Here is an 18,624-nt window from a genome sequence, read left to right on the forward strand (position 1 = left end):
TTAAAATGATGAACTTTATGGTATGTGAATTATATCTCAATAAATAAATATCTATATAAAAGAATAAAGGTCTGTGAAGAGTTAAATTAATTCTGAAAAAGAGAAGTAAAGGAGGTAGACTTTACTTACCAGGTATTAGGATGTGTTCTAAGGCCAGAAAGGTAGATGGTGCTTGGAAAACTGGAAGAAAATAAGCTGGAGCCCTACCTCACACCATATACAAACAGTAACTCCAGACCTTCATGTAAAAGGAAACACTATAAATTAATAGAAAAAAATAGCCTATGTGACCTTGATATGGGGAGGGACTTCCTGAACAAAACTTCAAAAGCACAAACCACAAGGAAGAATGTTAATGACAGTATACACATCAAAATTTACAATTTCTGGGGGATTTCCTGGTGGTCCAGTGGTTAGGACTCCCTGCTTCCACTGCAGGGGGCATGAGTTCAATCACTGGTCAGTGAACTAAGATCCCACAAGCCACACGGCACGGCCAAAAAAAATGTACAATTCCTGTTTAATGAAAGCCCCTATACACAAAGTTAACAGACATAACAGCAAATATCTACTTGCTATGGCTGAAATCACCAGAGGTTAAACATCGGAATATAAAGGTGCTTTGGGAAATCAGCAAGAAAAAGACAGGAACCCCAAAGAAAAATGGACAAAGGATAGCAACAGACAGATCACAAAAGAGGAAACCCACGGGGTTATCAGGCATATGAAGACACGCTCAATTTTACTAATGATTAGAGAAGTGCAAATTTTAGAAAAAACAGTGAAATATTACTTTACACCCATCATATTTGCAAAAATTAGAAAACCGAATCACACGAAGTGCTGGAAGTCATGTGGGGATACAAGAACCTTCATGTACTGCTGGTGAGAGTCTGGGCTTGAGCAGCCATTCTGGACAGTTGTCTGGCAGCACTCAACCAAATTTAGCCTCTACACCAGAGTTGTCAAGTACCCAGTGGTAAGAGGGTCTACCACCCATAGTGAAGGGGGGCTGGGAAAATTCCCCCTGAGAAAGGGTATCCATGCTGAGAACTAAAGGTCCAGGAGGAGTTACCCAGGAAGCTGGGTATAAGGGAAAAGCATTTCAGGCAGAGGGAACTGCACAAGAAAAGGACCTAAGGTGAGAAGCAGCATGGCACATTCATGGCACATAAAGTAAGGCCAGTGAGCCTGAAGCACAGCAGGGACATGTTCTGATTTGCTGCATTTTGAAGCCTTCTGGGAGAGTGTAGCAAATTGGTCTAATGAGCACACACATCTGTTGATACCTCCCTTCCTTCCCCAAATTCTCCCAAAGCAACCCAAAAAATACCCTGAAAAGAAAATCTTCAGTGGTGCCTTTCTTTCCTTCTTTCTCTGTTTCATTCATTCTTTCTTTAATTTTTAGTTTATATTGAACTATAGTTGATTTACAATGCTGTGTTAGTTTCAAGTGTACAGCAAAGTGATTCAGTTTATATATATATATATATATATATATATATATATATTCTTTTTCCAATTCTTTTCCCATTGAGGTTATTACAGAATATTGAGCAGAGTTCCCTGTGCTATACAGTAGGTTCTTGTCGGTTGTCTATTTAAAACATAGTAGTGTGTATATGTCAATCCCAAACTCCCAATTTATCCCTCCCCCCCTCAACCTTTCCCCTTTGGTAACCATAAATTTGTTTTCTAAGTCTGTGAGTCTATTTCTGTTTTGTAAATAAGTTCATTTGTATCATTTTTTTTTAGATTCCACACATAAGCGATATCATATGATATTTGTCTTTCTCTGTCTGACTTACCTCACTGGTATAATAATCTCCAGGTCCATCCATGTTGCCAGTGGTGCTTTTCAAGGGAGCCATCAGGGGACCGAATATTCTCTAGGAGACTGCAGATGGAGTCAAGCCATATGGAAAAAAGAGCTAAGGGAACCACAATCTAAATACAAGCGGCAAGGATGGACTTTTGCAGAAGTCCATCCTGAGTGGAAGCAGACTGTGTGGCTTCAGGCTGGAGCACTCAATTGCCAGTATGAGCTCCTCCAGAGCTCTGTCATTCTAATTCCTTTATTTAAAAAAATATATATTTATTTATTTAGGCTGTGCCGGGTCTTAGTTGCAGCATGCATGCAGGATGTAGTTCCCTGACCAGGGATCAAACCCAGGGCCCCTGCATTGGAAGCATGGAGTCTTACCCACTGGACCACCAGGGAAGTCCCTCTAATTCCTTTAAATAGCCTGTATTCACTGTAACTCCCAAATTCACATCTCTAGCCTGGGCCTCCCCAGATTCAAAATCCAACTGCCTCCTCAACATTTCCACTTTGATGTTTCATAGGCATCTCAATGCTAACTTCCCCAAAATCGAACTATTGAGTTACTGCCTCCAAGGCCTGCCCTTCCACGACAAAGACAAAAACAAAACAAACAAAAACTCTATTCCTCTCTCAGTCTCCCCCATCTCTGTAAATGGTCCCTCATTCACCCAGCTTCTCAGGTCAAAAACCATAAAGCATCCTTTTTTTTTACACTTTTATCGGAGTATAGTTGATTTACAGTGTTGTGTTAGTTTCAAGTGTACAGCAAAGTGAATCAGTATATATACATTTTATATATAGTAATGTGTATATGTTAATCCCAATCTCCTAATTTATCACCTCCCCCCATGTTTCCCCTTTGGTAACCATAAGTTTGATTTTGAGATCTGTGAGTCGGTTTCTGTTTTGTAAAACGTTCATTTGTATCATTTTTAAATTAGATTCCACATAAAAGTGATAATCAGGGGCTTCCCTGGTGGCGCAGTGGTTAAGAATCCACCTGCCAATGCAGGGAACATGGGTTTGAGCCCTGGTCCAGGAAGATCCAACATGCCGCGGAGCAACTAAGCCCGTGCACACCAACTACTGAGCCTGTGCTCTAGAGCCCGCAAGCCACAACTACTGAGCCTGTGAGCCACAACTACTGAAGCCCACGCACCTAGAGCCCATGCTCCGCAAGAAGAGAAGCCACCGCAATGAGAAGCCCGCACACCACAACGAAGAGTAGCCCCCGCTCGCCGCAACTAGAGACAGCCCACGTGCAGCAATGAAGGCCCAACGCAGCCAAAAATAAATACATAAATAAAATAAATTTTTTTTAAAAAAGTGATATCATATGATATTTGTCTTTGACTTACTTCACTTAGTATGATAATCTCTAGGTCCATCCATGTCGCTGCAAATGGCATTATTTCATTCTTTTAAAAACCATAAAGCATCCTTGATGCCTCTCTTTTTCTCACCCCCACATCTAGTCTCTGAGGAAGTCCTTTTGGCTCCACCTTCAAAATAGATCCATAATCCAACCCCTTCTCATCCCCTCCACTGTCAGCACTGTCATCAGTCATTTGGGCCCTTGCAGTAGCTCCCTCACTAGTCTCCCTGCTTCTTTCCTTGCCTCCTTACAGTTTCTTTTCCTCATAGCAGCCAGAGGTATCCTACTCTAACTCAAGTAATTTCTCTTATGTACTCAGAATTCCTTCCTGGCTCCCATCAGAATAAAAGCTAAAGTCCTATGGTCCACAAGGCCCTGTGAGATCTAGTCCTTGTTACATCTCTGACCTCCCATCCTACCACTGTCCCCCTCACTCTTTCTGCACCTACACTGGTCTCCTTTCTGCTCTTCATACATGCTGAGTGTGCTCACAACTTCATGCTCTTCGCTATTTGCTATTCTCTTTGCATGTGCCTTGTTCCCTCATTTCATCCTGGTCTGTTTAGATATCGCCCCTTCAAAGAGGCCTTCCTTGATATTTCTACCTCAAGTTTTCTGTCTCTAGAGTCTGCTTTATTTTACACTGTAGCACTTAACAATTCCCTTCATCATATTACCTCTATAATGCTTTACATACTGTCTCCCCAACTACAGTGTAAGTTTCACGGGGACAGAGTCTTCAATCTCTTCACCACTGCATCCCCACACCTGGAATATAGTAAGAATTCAGTAAGTATGTATAAAGCATTGAGTTAATTTAAGAATAACCAATAATACAAAACATAAGGACTAAGAACAAATGGAACAGGAAAAAAAAATGAGAGGAAACAAAAGTAATCAAAGGAGTATGGAATCTTCTTAAATATTGATGACACTACACTTGCAAAATAAGAATGGGCCATGTGTGGGGGCAAGGGGCATTGGAAAATCTTTGTATCTTTCTCTCAATTTTTCTGTGAACCTAAAGCTGCTCTAAAAAACTATAGTCTTGGACTTCCTTGGTGGCACAGTGGTTAAGAATCCTCCTGCCAGGACACAGGTTCGAGCCCTGGTCTGGGAAGATCCCACATGCCGCGGAGCAACTAAGCCCGTGAGCCACAACTACTGAGCCTGCGCGTCTGGAGCCTGTGCTCCGCAACAAGAGAGGCCGCGACGGTGAGAGGCCTGTGCACCGCGATGAAGAGTGGCCACCACTCGCCGCAACTAGAGAAAGCCTTTGCACAGAAACGAAGACCCAACACAGCCAAAAATAAATAAATAAATAAATAAATTTATTTTTTAAAAAAAAGAATCCTCCTGCCAATGCAGGGGACACGGGTTCGAGCCCTGGTCCAGGAAGATCCCACATGCTGCGGAGCAACTAAGCCCGTGCACCACAACTACTGAGCCTGCACTCTACAGCCCACAAGCCACTACTACTGAGCCTGCGTGCCAAAACAACTGAAGCCCGCGTGCCTAGAGCCCGTGCTCCGTGACAAGAGAAGCCACCGCAATGAGAAGCCCGCTCACCGCAACGAAGAGTAGCCCCCACTCGCCGCAACTACAGAAAAGCCCGCACGCAGCAACGAAGACCCAATGCAGCAAAAAAAAAAAAAAAATAGTATAGTCTTGGGCCTTCCCTGGTGGTCCAGTGGCTAAGACTCTGCACTCCCAATGTAGGGGGCCTAGGTTCGATCTCTGGTCAGGGAACTAGATCCCACATGCCACAACTGAGAGTTTGCATGCTGCAAGGAAGATCCCGCACACAGCAACCAAGATCCGTGCCACAACTAAGACCTGGCACAGCCAAATAAATATTAAAAATTTTAAAACTATAGTCTTTTTTTTTCTTTGCTGCACCACAGGGCTTGCGGGATTTTAATTTCCCGACCAGGGTTTGAACCTGGGCCCTGGCAGTGAAAGAGCCGAGTCCCAATCACTGGACCACCAGGGAATTCCCGAAAGTACAGTCTTTAAAAAGAAAAAAAGAGGCTGCAATGAAAAGAGCAATCAGCAGACAGAGGGCTGAATAAATAGAATGGCCGTAACTGAAAACAGAATTAGTAATTCGAAAAATAATTTTGAAAAAGTCTTTCAGGTATGAGGATCCAAAAAGACCAAGAGATAGACAATGGAAAAGGGAAGTTAAGGGCTATGAAATACTGATGTTGAAAATTCAACATGCATCCTCCTTTTCTCAGTGCATTTGCAAATGCTATACTTATTTAGAATCAGCTGCTCCCTTGAGCACCTTGTATAAATATCAGCCTTGTCCTCCAGACATTACTCTCTAACATTACACCCTGTTCATTCCCTTTATTGCATTTATTGCAACCTGTATTTATGTATTTGTGGGTTATCTACCTCCTTCCCCCATTAGAATGAAAGTTCTGTAAAAAAGAGCAGGGGGAATTCCCTGGCAGTCCAGTGGTTAGGACTCAGTACTCTCACTGCTGTGGCCTGGGTTCAACCCCTGGTTAGGGAAATAAGATCCCAAAAGCCATGCAGCTCAGCCATAAATAAATAAATAATTAGCAGGGATGCCATCTGTAATGTTCATGGCTGCATCCCCCGTCACTATGTCCAACATAAAGAATGCATGTTGTATTTGATTAATTAATTGATTGATTGATCCTGGGGAAATTTAGAACTCCAAAGGTAAAGAAGAAGCTTCAAAAGATGTAAAATAGGGCTTCCCTGGTGGCGCAGTGGTTGAGAATCTGCCTGCTAATGCAGGGGACACGGGTTCGAGCCCTGGGCTGGGAGGATCCCACATGCCGCGGAGCAACTGGGCCTGTGGGCCACAACTGCTGAGCCTGCGCGTCTGGGGCTTGTGCTCCGCAACAAGAGAGGCCACGATAGTGAGAGGCCCGCACACTGCGATGAAGAGTGGCCCCCGCTTGCCACAACTGGAGAAAGCCCTCGCACAGAAACGAAGACCCAACACAGCAAAAATAAATAAATTAATTAATAAACTCCTACCCCCAACATCTTAAAAAATTTTTTTAAAAAGATGTAAAATAGGTCACATAAAATATTACAGGAGTATCGGAGTTTTCTCGGTCAGCACAGTACTCTAACACAATGGGGCAATATCTTAAAAGCTATGAGAGGCAATTTTTAAGCTAAAACTCTTTACTCAGTCAACCTAGTATTCAAGTATGAGGGCAAAATAAAGATCTTTTAGGATATCTACAATTTTGATTATTATGTACAAACCATCTCTGAAAGAATTGCAAAAGCGTGAACTGAAAGAAAAAAAACAGAAACAATGACAAGAAACTTCCCAATTTGGTGAAAAACAGGAATCTATACATCTAAGAGCAACAAATACCAAGTAGGATAAACTAAAGGAGATCCATATCTATACGCATAGTAGTCAAACTGTTGAAAGCTAAAGACAGAGAAAATCTTGAAAGCAACATGAGAAAAATGACTCATCATGTACAAGGGTATCACAAGAAGATTAACATCTGACTTCTCAACAGAAACCATAGAGACCAGGAGGCAGGGAGGCAACATATTCAAAGTGCTTAAAGAGGGAATTCCCTGGTGATCTAGTGGTTAGGACTCTGTGCTTTCACTGCCAAGGCCCCGGGTCCAATCCCTGGAATGACTGTCAACCACGAATTCTATATCCAGAAAAGATACCCTTTAAAAATAAAGGAGTTGGGCTTCCCTGGTGGCACAGTGGTTGAGAGTCCGCCTGCTGATGCAGGGGACACGGGTTCGTGCCTCGGTCCGGGAGGATCCCACATGCCGTGGGGCAGCTGGGCCCGTGAGCCATGGCCGCTGAGCCTGCGCGTCCGGAGCCTATGCTCCGCAACGGGAGAGGCCACAATGGTGAGAGGCCCGAGTATCGCAAAAAATAATAATAATAAAATAAAATAAAATAAAGGAGTAGATTTATGTTATGTGTATTTTACCACAAGTAAAAAAAAATTTTTTTTAATAAATTTATTTATTTTGGCTGCATTGGGTTTTCATTGCTGGGCGTGGGCTTTCTCTAGTTGTGGCGAGAGGGGGCTACTCTTCATTGCGGTGCACAGGCTTCTTATTGTGGTGTTTTCTTTTGTTGTGGAGCACGGGCTCTAGGCGCACAGGCTTCAGTAGTTGTGGCACGCAGGCTCAGTAGTTGTGGCTTGTGGGCTCTAGAGCACAGGCTCAGTAGTTGTGACGCACGGGCTTAGTTGCTCCGCGGCATGTTGGATCTTCCTGGACCAGGGCTCGAACCCATGTTCCCTGCATTGGCAGGCGGATTCTTAACCACTGCGCCACCAAGGAAGTCCCAATTTTTAAAAAAAAATTAAATGAGGGAGAAAGTGAAGACATTTTGTTTAGTAAACAAAAACATCACTAAACAGACCCACAAGAAATACTAAAGAGAGTCCTTCAAGCTGAATTGAAAGGACACCAGGGGACTTCCCTGGTTGTCCAGTGGTTAGGACTCCGCCCTTCCACTGCAGGGGACACGGGTTCAATAATCCCTGGTTGGGGAACTAAGATCCTGCAGGCAGTGGCACGGCAGAAAAAAAAAAAAAAAAAAGAAAGGACACCAGGTAGTCACTCGAATCTGCATGAAGAAACAAAGAACACTGCTAAAGGTAACTACAGAGGTAAATATAAAAAACAGTATAAATATGTATTTTGTAACTCTTTTCTTCTGTTATCTGATTTAGATGACAAATACATAAAGCAATAATTATAAAATTGTTGATGGACTTATAATGTATAAAGATGTAATTTACCTAATGATAATAGGGCAAAGGAAGAGAAAAGGAACAGCGCTATATTGGAGCAAATTCTCTGTATGTTATTGAAATTAATTAATAATAATTTAAATTAATTATTAATTACTCAATAATTTGAAAACTTCCCACAGAGATGCCCAGATCAAGATGACTTCACTGGCGAATTCTACCAAGCATTTAAAGAAGAATTAATAGAAAATTTTCACAAACTCCTCCCCAAAATTGAAGAGGAGAGAACATTTTTCAACTCATTCTATGAGGCCAAAAGCAAAACCAGACAAAGGCAACCCTACAAAAGTACAGACCAATATCTCTTATGAATGTAAACTCAAAACCCCTCTTCAAAATTCTAGCAAACTAGGGGTGGTGGTGTGATGAATTGGGAGATTGGGATTGACATGTATACACTGATGTGTATAAAATGGATGACTAATAAGAACCTGCTGTATAAAAAAATAAATAAAATTAAATTAAAAAAACATTCTAGCAAACTAAAGCCAACAACATATAAAAAGGATTATACACCATGACCAAGTGGGATTTATCCCGGGAATGTAAGGTTGTTTAATATCTGAAATCAATTAATATAGTAGGCCATAACAATAGAATAAAGTACAAGAACCACACGATCAACTCAACAGAAGTAGGAAAAGCATTTGACAAAATTCAACACCCCTTCATACGTTTTTATCGTGAATCAACATATCATCAACAACCTAGGAGTAGAAGAAAACTTCCTCGACATGGTAAAGGACAAAAACCCCACAGCTAATATCACACTTCGTTTTTTTTGTCACAAGAAACTGATCTTTACTCAACAAAGTTCTACACAAGTGGAATCTCATGCCACCTCAGTGCCAATCCCCAGCACAACACAGTGACAAGTGGACAGACCCTGGAGGAAGTGGGGGGAGGGACGTGGGAATGAGAAGGACGGCAGATCCAGGCCAGTCTGGGTCCGCAGCCCCAGGCGGGGGAAAAGGTTGAGAAGCTGAAACTTCATTGTGCAAAAATCAACCACAAATATTTTAAAAATTAAATAGTTTCTTAAAAAAAAGAAAGAAGAAAAGGAAAGATAACTAGAACGCCTTTCCTGAAGGTGGTTGGAGCCACCCATCCTGGATGGAAAAGGGGTTACCAATCCCACCAGGAAGCCAATCCATCCACACACCCCAAGACGCAGCAGAGAATGCTCCAAAGAACCTAACGTCATACTTAATGGTGAAAGGCTGAAAGCTTTTCCCCCAAGGATCAGGATTAAGACAAAGATGTTTGCTTTACCACTTCTATTTGACATTGTGCTGAAGGTGCTAGCCAGGGCAATTAGGCAAGAAAGGGAGATAAAAGGCATTCACATTGGAAAGGCAGAAGTGAAATCATTTCTGTTCGCAAATGACATGATCTTGTACATGGATAGTCTTAAAAGAATCCACAAGAGGGCTTCCCTGGTGGTGCAGTGGTTGAGAGTCCGCCTGCCGATGCAGGGGACACGGGTTCATGCCCCGGTCCGGGAAGATCCCACATGCCGCAGATAGGCTGGGCCCGTGAGCCACGGCCGCTGAGCCTGTGCATCCGGAGCCTGTGCTCCGCAACGGGACAGGCCACAAAAGTGAGAGGCCTGTGTATCACCAAAAAAAAAAAAAAAAAAATCCACAGGAAATCTGTTAGACCTAATAAATGAGACCAGCAAGGTTTCAGTATACAAGGTCAACATTACAAAATTCAGTTGTATTTCCATACACTGGCAATGAACAATCCAAAAATGAAATTAAGAAAACAATTCCAGGACTTCCCTGGAGGTCCAGTGGTTAAGGCCCCACGCTTCCACTGCAGGGGGCATGGGTTCCATCCGTGGTTGGGGAACTAAGATCCCACATGCCACGCGGTGCGGCCAGAAAACAACGACAATACAATAGCATCAAAAAGAATAAAAATGGGCTTCCCTTGTGGCATGGTGGTTGAGAATCTGCCTGCCAATGCAGGGGACACAGGTTCAAGCACTGGTCCGGGAAGATCCCACATGCCGCGGAGCAACTAAGTCCGTGCGCCATAACTACTGAGCCTGCACTCTAGAGCCCATGAGCCACAACTACTGAGCCCGCGTGCTGCAACTACTGAAGCCCATGCACCTAGAGCCTGTGCTCCACAAAGAGAGAAGCCACCGCCATGAGAAGCCCGCACACCGCAACGAAGAGTAGCCCCCTCTTGCTGCAAGTAGAGAAAGCCTGCATGCAGCAACAAAGACCCAACACAGCCAAAAATAAATAAATAAAATAAAGTTTTTAAAAAAGAATAAAGGGCTTCCCTGGTGGCGCAGTGGTTGAGAGTCCGCCTGCCGATGCAGGGGACACGGGTTCGTGCCCCGATCCCGGAAGATCCCACATGCCGCGGAGCGGCTGGGCCCGCGAGCCATGGACGCGGAGCCTGTGTGTCCGGAGCCTGTGCTCCGCAACGGGAGAGGCCACAGCAGTGAGAGGCCCGCGTACAGCAAAAAAAAAAAAAAAAAAAAAAAAAAAAAAAAAAAAAAGAATAAAAACACTGAAAAATAAGTACAAGATTCGTACACTGAAACTATAAAACTACCTAACACGATCTCAAATCCAATAACTTTTTTTTTAAACACAGTAGTGCACACATCTGTAACCCCTCGTGCCTTCAGCTAATTGAGTTACACCTCCTTGCCAGTGTCTGGGAGTAAGTACACAGTGAATTGAATATAAAACTTTCTGCCTTGGATTTCTTTGTTTTCCCAGGGAAAAGGTTCCCCAGGACTTTGGTTACCTGATCAGATATGCTTTGTTATTTGGTAAAGTTGTTTTCTACCTCTCTACCACTGCTCCTATAGTCTGTCCACTTGTATAGTATGAGTGTTATGTTTAATTACACAGATGAGTGTTATTTTGCAAGAAGTGGGAAAGTCTATAGGGAGAGAATGAGCATATTTGTGATACTCTATTCTCCAGCTGTCCCTGGGGGCTGAAGAAGTCAAAAAGTCTTCTCAGACCAGCGTCCTTTGGACAAACCTACTTTGGATCACATCATGTGGAAGCAGGGTCTTGAAGAGCTATTTGTATACCTCTGTTCATAGCAGCATTATTCACAATAGCTAAAATGTGGAAGCAACCCAAGCATCCAATGGTGGATGAATAGATAAGCAAAATGTGGTATATACATAAAACAGAATATTATTCAGCTTTAAAAAGGAAGGAAATTCTGACACATGCTACAACATGGATGAACCTTGTGGTTGTTATGCAAGGTGGTTGTTATGCAAAGTGCAATAAGCCAGTCACAAAAAGACAAATACTGTATGATTCTACTTACATGAGGTAGTCAAATTCATAGAGACAGAAAGTAGAATGGTGGGTGCCAGGAGCTAGGGGGAGGAGAGAATGGGGAGTTATTGTTTAAGGAGTACAGAATTTCAGCTTCACAAGATGAAAAGAGTTAGGAAGATAGATGGTGGTGATAGTTGAACAACATTATGAATGTATTTAATACCACCAAACTGTGCACTTAAAAATGGTTGAGGGCTTCCCTGGTGGCGCAGTGGTTGAGAGTCCGCCTGCCGATGCAGGGGACACGGGTTCGTGCCCCGGTCTGGGAAGATCCCACATGCCGCGGAGCGGCTGTGTCCGTGAGCCATGGCCACTGAGCCTGCGCTCTGCAACGGGAGAGGCCACAACAGTGAGAGGCCCGCGTACCGCAAAAAAAAAAAAAAATGGTTGAGGTAGGGCTTCCCTGGTGGCACAGTGGTTGAGAGTCCACCTGCCGATGGAGGGGACCCGGGTTTGTGCCCCTGTCCGGGAAGATCCCACATGCTGCGGAGCAGCTGGGCCCGTGAGCCATGGCCGCTGAGCCTGCGTGTCCGGAGCCTGTGCTCTGCAACAGGAGAGGCCACAACAGTGAGAGGCCCGTGAACCACACACACACACAAAAAAATGGTTGAGGTAAATTTAACGTTATGTGTACCTCACCACTAAAAAAAAAAAAAAAAAAAAAAAGGAAAAAAAAACCTTACGTGAACTTTCCTCAGTCTTGTTTTTGTGTCCCTGAGAATTGCTTTGTTTAGTTTCATCTGCCCAGAATCAGGAAGGTTTTTATTCCTGGCCCAATATCAGTGATGATTGGCCTTTGGCCAAAATCTGGAGACACCAAGTCACACAAGCACCACCCTTCTGGAACACTGCAGTTCTCGGGAGAACTTCCAGTCTAAAACCGTGCCCCTTGCAGGCACGGTTGCTTCCTTCATGTTTTCTCACTGTAATGTCAACACATTATCTAAGTGGCAATTTTCACCAGGGAAATTTTGGAATTGAAATAACCACTTTGAGAAACTTTTGCCATGAACAAGATTGTCCATTTGAGAGATTCCTTAGAACAAAAGGGCAAAAAACCACACGAAGAGCTTGCCTCTTTTATTTTTTTTAATATTTATTTATTTATTTGGCTGCACCAGGTCTTAGTTGCGGTACTCAGGATCTTTGTTGAGGCCTGCAGGATCTTTAGTTGTGGCATGTGGTATCTAGTTCCCTGACCAGGGATGGAACCCCGGCCCCCTGCATTGGAAGCGTGGAGTCTTAACCGCTGGACCACCAGAGGAATCCCAAGCTTGCTTGTTTTATCTGTCTCAAGGAGAGAGATCATTTTGTTTAACATAGGAGACACCCTCCTCTTCATTTCTGTATTTGGGGATTAAGAAGTGCTTATTTTTTAATAGTATGCCTTGATAAAATTGTCAAATTGCCTGAATTATTGTTTAAACCAGCTATAATAACTCTCTTTTGAGTATGTTTATGTCAAATCGCATTTTCCTGCAGCCAAAATTCTTCCCTTCTCCTTTCATAGGGAAATGTAACTAGCCTTTTACAGTGATAATTTCATATTCATCTGAAGCCACTACAAAACCCTTATCAAAATGGACAACAAATGAAGGAATTTCTATATAGCTTTCCATTACTTGTGTAAACAAAGAACGTTGCCTACCATTCCAATTCTACGAGGAGCCGTTGCAATCACTCACCTACAAGTATACCCTGAAAGGAATTCAGGGGGAAACATTCTATGTTTTGGATATATGGGCCCCTAGATAGTTAAGATGCATATCTAAAGAAGAATTTCAATGACCCCAGATTCTTGCATCTTCCCATATATAGATAAGCACTAAAATCCTTAACTGAGATATGGTGTGTGTGTGTGTGTGCGCGCGTGTGTATGTGTGCGTGTGTGTGTGTGATTAGCAGTAATCTTTTACCAAGATGCATATTTGGCTACATGTATTTCCCAGCCAAAAAAATTATACATTTACTAGTTCCTCCCCTACCTCTTTGAAGCAGTTCCCAGTTTTCAGAAACACTGAATAAAACTCAACTCACAGCTCTTATGTTGTGTGTTTTTTCTCCAACTGACACTTGAGATCACCATAAGAAGAGTGGAGGTTAACAAAAATGCTTCATGATAATAGCCACAATAGCAGAGATAAATTGGCCTTCACACTGAACCAACATTGATGGGGTAACTTTAAGGGTCTTGCTGAGATGGTTCCCTTGCGTGTCACACCTCATAACAATCATGACAAAGACTGAAAAGGTAGGGTGCGGATAGAAACCAATAGCTTGAGGCCCTTTTGAACACCTCCAAAGGGCTATGAGCAAGTTCTGGCTGTGGTTTATTTTCCAGGTGAACTGAGTTTTTCCTACTGGTCAGAGAGTTATCACTGTAAAGGTAGGGAAACTGCTTGCTTTTGTATTCCCGACTCAACTTACCTCTCCAGTAGCAGGGACAGGCATTGCACTTATTTAAAGAACTCTGTTATTTAAAAACTCTGTAAAGTTTTAACTTCCTCAGAAACTCTACAGCCATTATCACCTATAATCTTCAGAAAAAGTAGAGAGACCTAATGGAATTTGGAAAGTAAAATCAACAAACTTCTAATCCTAACCCTCAAACTTCCAGGGACTAAAGTATTGCCATTAGCCTTGATGGCAATAAGCTCTAACCCCTCTGGGGACCACCTATAGTTAGCTACTTCTGAGTTAATAACAGACTACCCTAAGTGTTTTGTAATTGCACCTCAAATCCTAGATTCTACTCTCTTACAGGCCAATGTGACTTCATACTACTAGAGACTCGTGTGATGCCTCCAGATGTCTCCATAATAGGTTCAAGCTGCATTTCCAAAAAAGTCTGCATGATCAAAGGGAAAACTGCCCTTGAGCCTCAGCGAAAAAGACCTTATTAATAGGCTTCAAACTGAGGATTCTTAGGAATTCTCCAGAAGCTGATGACTGCAGACTTGGATGGCTTCTGCTCAAGGTGACAGAACAAGATTAATTTTCTGATTCTTCAGCACCTTTTTTTCTTTTTACTTCACTATTAATCTTGACTATTACTGTACCTTGATACCTTCTAGTAACCAAGTAAAATATCTCTCACCCTGTTACTTTTGACCTGCTATGGATTCCCTCTGTCACTTAGGGAAAAAACGAAACTACCTTGTGTGTTTTCTCAGACTACAGTACTATGAATTTGATTGCTGGATCTCTCAATCTTGATCTCTCTCTCTCTCACTCTCTCTCTCTCTCTCTCTCTCTCTCTCTCTCTCTCTCTCTCTCATGCAGACTCACACACCTACCTCAATCTGACAAAAATGTAATAGCTCATCTTTTAAATACCTCAGAAGGTAGCTTTCTTTCTATAGGTCCTCTCACATTTCCCTTAAAAAAATAATCCCAAACCTTGATCTTGTAAAAATTGGCTGTTGGCCTCAGAGAATACTTCTGCTGAAGTCATTACAACCCTATCAGCAAGACCCAGCCCATCAGGAATGGGAGCTAACAGTTGGGGCAGTTTTTTCTCTTCAAACACACTCTAGCCTGTTTTGCTGCTACTGTTTAACTCCACTCAAGAAATCCACTCTAGAGGACTTCCTTGGTGGTGCAATGGTTAAGAATCGCCTTCCAATGCAGGGGACACAGGTTCGAGCCCAGGTCCGGGAAGATCTCACATGTCGAGATCAACTAAGCCCGTGCGCCACAACCACTGAGCCTGCACTCCAGAGCCTGCGAGCCACAACTACTGAAGCCCGTGCACCTAGAGCCCATGCTCCACAGCAAGAGAAGCTACCGCAATGAGAAGCCCACGCACTGCAACAAAAAGTAGACCCCGCTTGCCGCATATAGAGAAAGCCTGCACACAGCAACAAAGACCCAACGCAGCCAAAAATAAATAAATAAAAATAAATAAATTTATTAAAAAAAATAGTTCACACCATCCATGAAAACCTTCAAGTAACACCCACAATTAGGATGGATAATGTGTTGTCCCGGAAATTATGTTGCAAGTGACCTCTGAAACTCTATACACCGTAAATAAGACTATAAATCCCAGCTTTGCCACTTTCAGGCAGTATAACCACGGGCAAGTTGCTTTACCTTTTTGTGCTTTCAGTTTCCTCATATGTATAATGAGCGTAAGGAAAGGAAGGTTCCTCTGTCACCTCCGAAGTGATCACTGGCATATCCTTCCTCTTCTACAGGCTTGCAGGTAATCTGATGACACTGCAGACCCCGTGGAGATGGCCCCGATCGGTCAGTTCCAGAGGTTGGCCCTAAATGGGCTCCTTGGGATGGTTGCCAGGTCCCGACATCAGAGCGTAGATCTCTAAAGGTGTATCCCTGGGGAAGGCAGGGGTGGAGCTATCAGGGCTGTCCTGCCCAGCCAGGTCCCGTTCTCCAACTGCCACTAAGAGAACAGAGGAAATGAGAACACTCAGACCAGCAACTCCCAGACTCAGAGTAAGGTATGCACCCAACTCTTCTGACTCTCTTACTTTCTCTTCCTCCCACTTCTCTTTTTCTTCTCTGCCCCTTGCTTCTCTTTTCTTTGCTATCTCTGTCTCTCCCAATATGTCTCTATCTCCTCACTTTCATTCCCTCTTTTCCCTTTTTTTTTTAATGTGTACTGCTTTTTCTCTTGGTATCTCTTTCTCTGCAACTCCATTTCTCCTTTGATGTCTCTGTAAACTGGCTATTTGTCTCTCTCTCTATCTTTTCTCTCTGTCTTTGATTTCCCCTTGTCTCTCTCCCCAGCCTCTCAGGGTCTCTGCCTGAGGAAGTGGACAAAGGGATTTCCCCAATCCACTGTCAGGGCTGGAACCTCTTGCTCTTCTCTGATTCTGTCCACCTCTCTAACCCTCCTCATCCACCAAATATCTTCCCTTCCCCACCGCATGCAGACAGGTGGATGGCAAACCCCAGGACTCAGGGAGGGTGAGAGCCACCAGCCAGAGAAATCAAAGCAGAGAAATGAGGAAAAAGAGCTGAGAGACAGATCAAGACATAGAGGCAGAGTTGGGGCTCAGGCGGGGAGGGAGACCGGAAGGAAGAACCTGAGGGAGAGCCACTGAAATCCTTATTAGAAACAGATGGGATTAAGTTGGAAATGAGAGAGAGAGAGAGAGAGAGAGAGAGAGAGAGAGAGAGAGAGAGAGAGACTGCAATGCAGTTTGGGCATCTCTGCCTCTCTGAGGCCCCTGAGCTGGAGGGTAAGTGGGCAGGCAGCCTGAGGAGGCCTGGCCTGACAACCCTTGTCGGTTCAGCCCCTCAAACCAGCTCAGAACTCTACACTGCCACCTCGACTTCTCTCCCGCCTTGGCCTCCTTGACGCTGAGGGTCTTCCTACTTGCATTTCTGACCCTCAAACGGCTTCTTCTTGCTCCTCTTCCTGTCTCTGCCCTTTCTCCTCGTCTCTGTCTCTTTTCCTTTATTTCTTGTATGTCTCTCTGCCTCTATCTCTGTCTTTCTACGTGTCCATTAGTGTCTCTATGTCCCTCTGTGTATGTCCCTCAATTCCTACTTCTCTCGCCATCTGTTTCTCTCACTCTTGCCTTCCCCGTCTCCTGCCTTTTCTGGGTCTCTGCAACCCCACCCCCACCCCCGGTGGAAACCGTCCGGGGTGTGACCCCGCATTCCCTTCTTTTGGGAAGAGCAGCAGTCAGGTCAGGGGGCGGGGCCTGAGGACTCGCCCTGGCTCCAACTCCCCCCAACTCCGGAGACCTGCACGACACCGGACGCGCCAGCGCCACCTAGGAGCCGGGTGACACCGCGGCAGCTAGGCTCCCACGATGCCCCGCCACCACTCGATGCCGCTCTACAACTCTCAGCCGAAGCCCAGTCCTCCGCTACTAAACCCAGTACTGGTCCCGCCCGGCCCAGCCAGCAGCCCCAGGAGCCAGAGCACAAGGCCCTGAACTTCACCATGAACCGTTCCACGGCCCCACGGCTCCAACATCCTTCCAGACCCGGAGACCTTGAGCGGGGCCCCCAAAGTGGGAGGAGGGCGGGGCGCCCGGGCGTTTGAGGTTCCCGAAGCGGCGGGACCTTAAGGAGCAGGAGAGGGCGGGGTCTGAAGACGGGAAGAGGTAGGGTCTAGAGGCTGCTGAGGGCGGGAAACCTGGGCCTGCAGGAGGCTTAGAGGGCAGGGCTGAAAGATAGGAAGGGGGTGGACCTGGGGGCGGGGCCTGGAGACTTAGGGTCTTTGAACAGCACAGCAGCCCGAGGTGGGCGGAACCTGAGGGCTCAAGGAAGGAAAAGGCTCAGAAGAGCTAGCGGGCCTGTGTTTGATAGGAGCAGGGTGGGGTCTGGAAACGCAGCGGGGATGGGGCCTGGAAGTGAGGAAGGGCGCGGCCTAGGTGTACCGAATGGGCGGGACCAAAGGAAGTGGCCTGGAAATACAAGGGTTGCAGCCTGGGATACCCAGGGTCTGACTGGCATCCCAGTCCTACCCAGGCAGGTGTGTTGCTGCTGCTGGCGTGGCCATGGAGTCGGCAAGTTCGAGGCCAGGGCCCTGCTGGGGCACTGAGAGCTGTGTGCACGGCGCCTGCTACCCGCGCCTGGCACTGAGTCCATCAAGCAGCGTTGCAGTTCTACCTCCGAGGACCACTAGGACCTCGTTGGGGCCTTGGGAGGCCTGAGAACTCCGCATTTGCACCCCCAGGGAGCGAGTTTGTATAAGAGAGAGGGCATTTCCACCTCTTTGCAATGGCTTGCATAAAAGGGACAGTTGGTGTGTCTCCCATGAGGCCATCTGCACCCCAGTGGAGGCGTCTGCCCCACACGTGTTTGCATGCAAGAGACAGTGTTTGGAGCTGATGTCCATCCGAGAAAATCTCTCCCCCATAACCCCCACTCCACCCCCAAAACGAAACCTCATCTGGTACCCTTAAATACTGACAACCCTGAGCATCGCAGAGCAGGAATCTCTCTGTAGTGCAGAAGAGAAGATTAAGGGCACTGTCTTCAAGGAAGCTGGGTCTCCCCGACCCCTACTTCCATCCCAGGTCCCTGGTGAGGCCACATGGACGGGGAATTATCTTCACAAACGGGGTGACTGGTATCCAGAAAGACAGAGTTCACTGTGAGGTCAGATTTCCCAGTCTTTCCAATGGGGACATGGGGGAGAGGGGTCAGAGGTGCCGCATGCTGAACCACCCCTCCACCCCAGCAATCCTGTGTTCACTCATTTCTTTCCCAAGCCTGTTCCTCTTCTGTCTGCTTGTGATTCAACACTTGGCCCCCTTATTCATGTACTATTCACATCTGGATTCATTCCCCCTCCTACACATTCATCCCACA

General features: G+C 45.1%; 1 long non-coding RNA gene across 2 annotated transcripts; it reads right to left on the reverse strand.

The window, feature by feature from the left end:
- Positions 1 to 1,810: 1,810 nt before the first annotated feature.
- On the reverse strand, positions 1,811 to 17,365 carry LOC309797008. 2 transcript variants are annotated; one of them, XR_014292524.1, is made up of 6 exons: positions 17,248 to 17,365; positions 15,424 to 15,733; positions 11,315 to 11,366; positions 3,878 to 3,968; positions 3,184 to 3,221; positions 1,823 to 1,897 (listed from the first exon to the last, which is right to left on the reverse strand). It is a non-coding gene; the product is annotated as an uncharacterized lncRNA (long non-coding RNA). The 2 variants fall into 2 exon arrangements; XR_014292523.1 differs by lacking the exons at positions 3,184 to 3,221; positions 3,878 to 3,968 and having other exon boundaries at positions 1,811 to 1,897.
- Between the last annotated feature and the right edge of the window lie 1,259 nt (positions 17,366 to 18,624).

This window comes from Mesoplodon mirus (assembly GCF_964341445.2).
Source record: "Mesoplodon mirus genome assembly, chromosome: X".
Lineage (NCBI taxonomy): Eukaryota > Metazoa > Chordata > Mammalia > Artiodactyla > Ziphiidae > Mesoplodon > Mesoplodon mirus.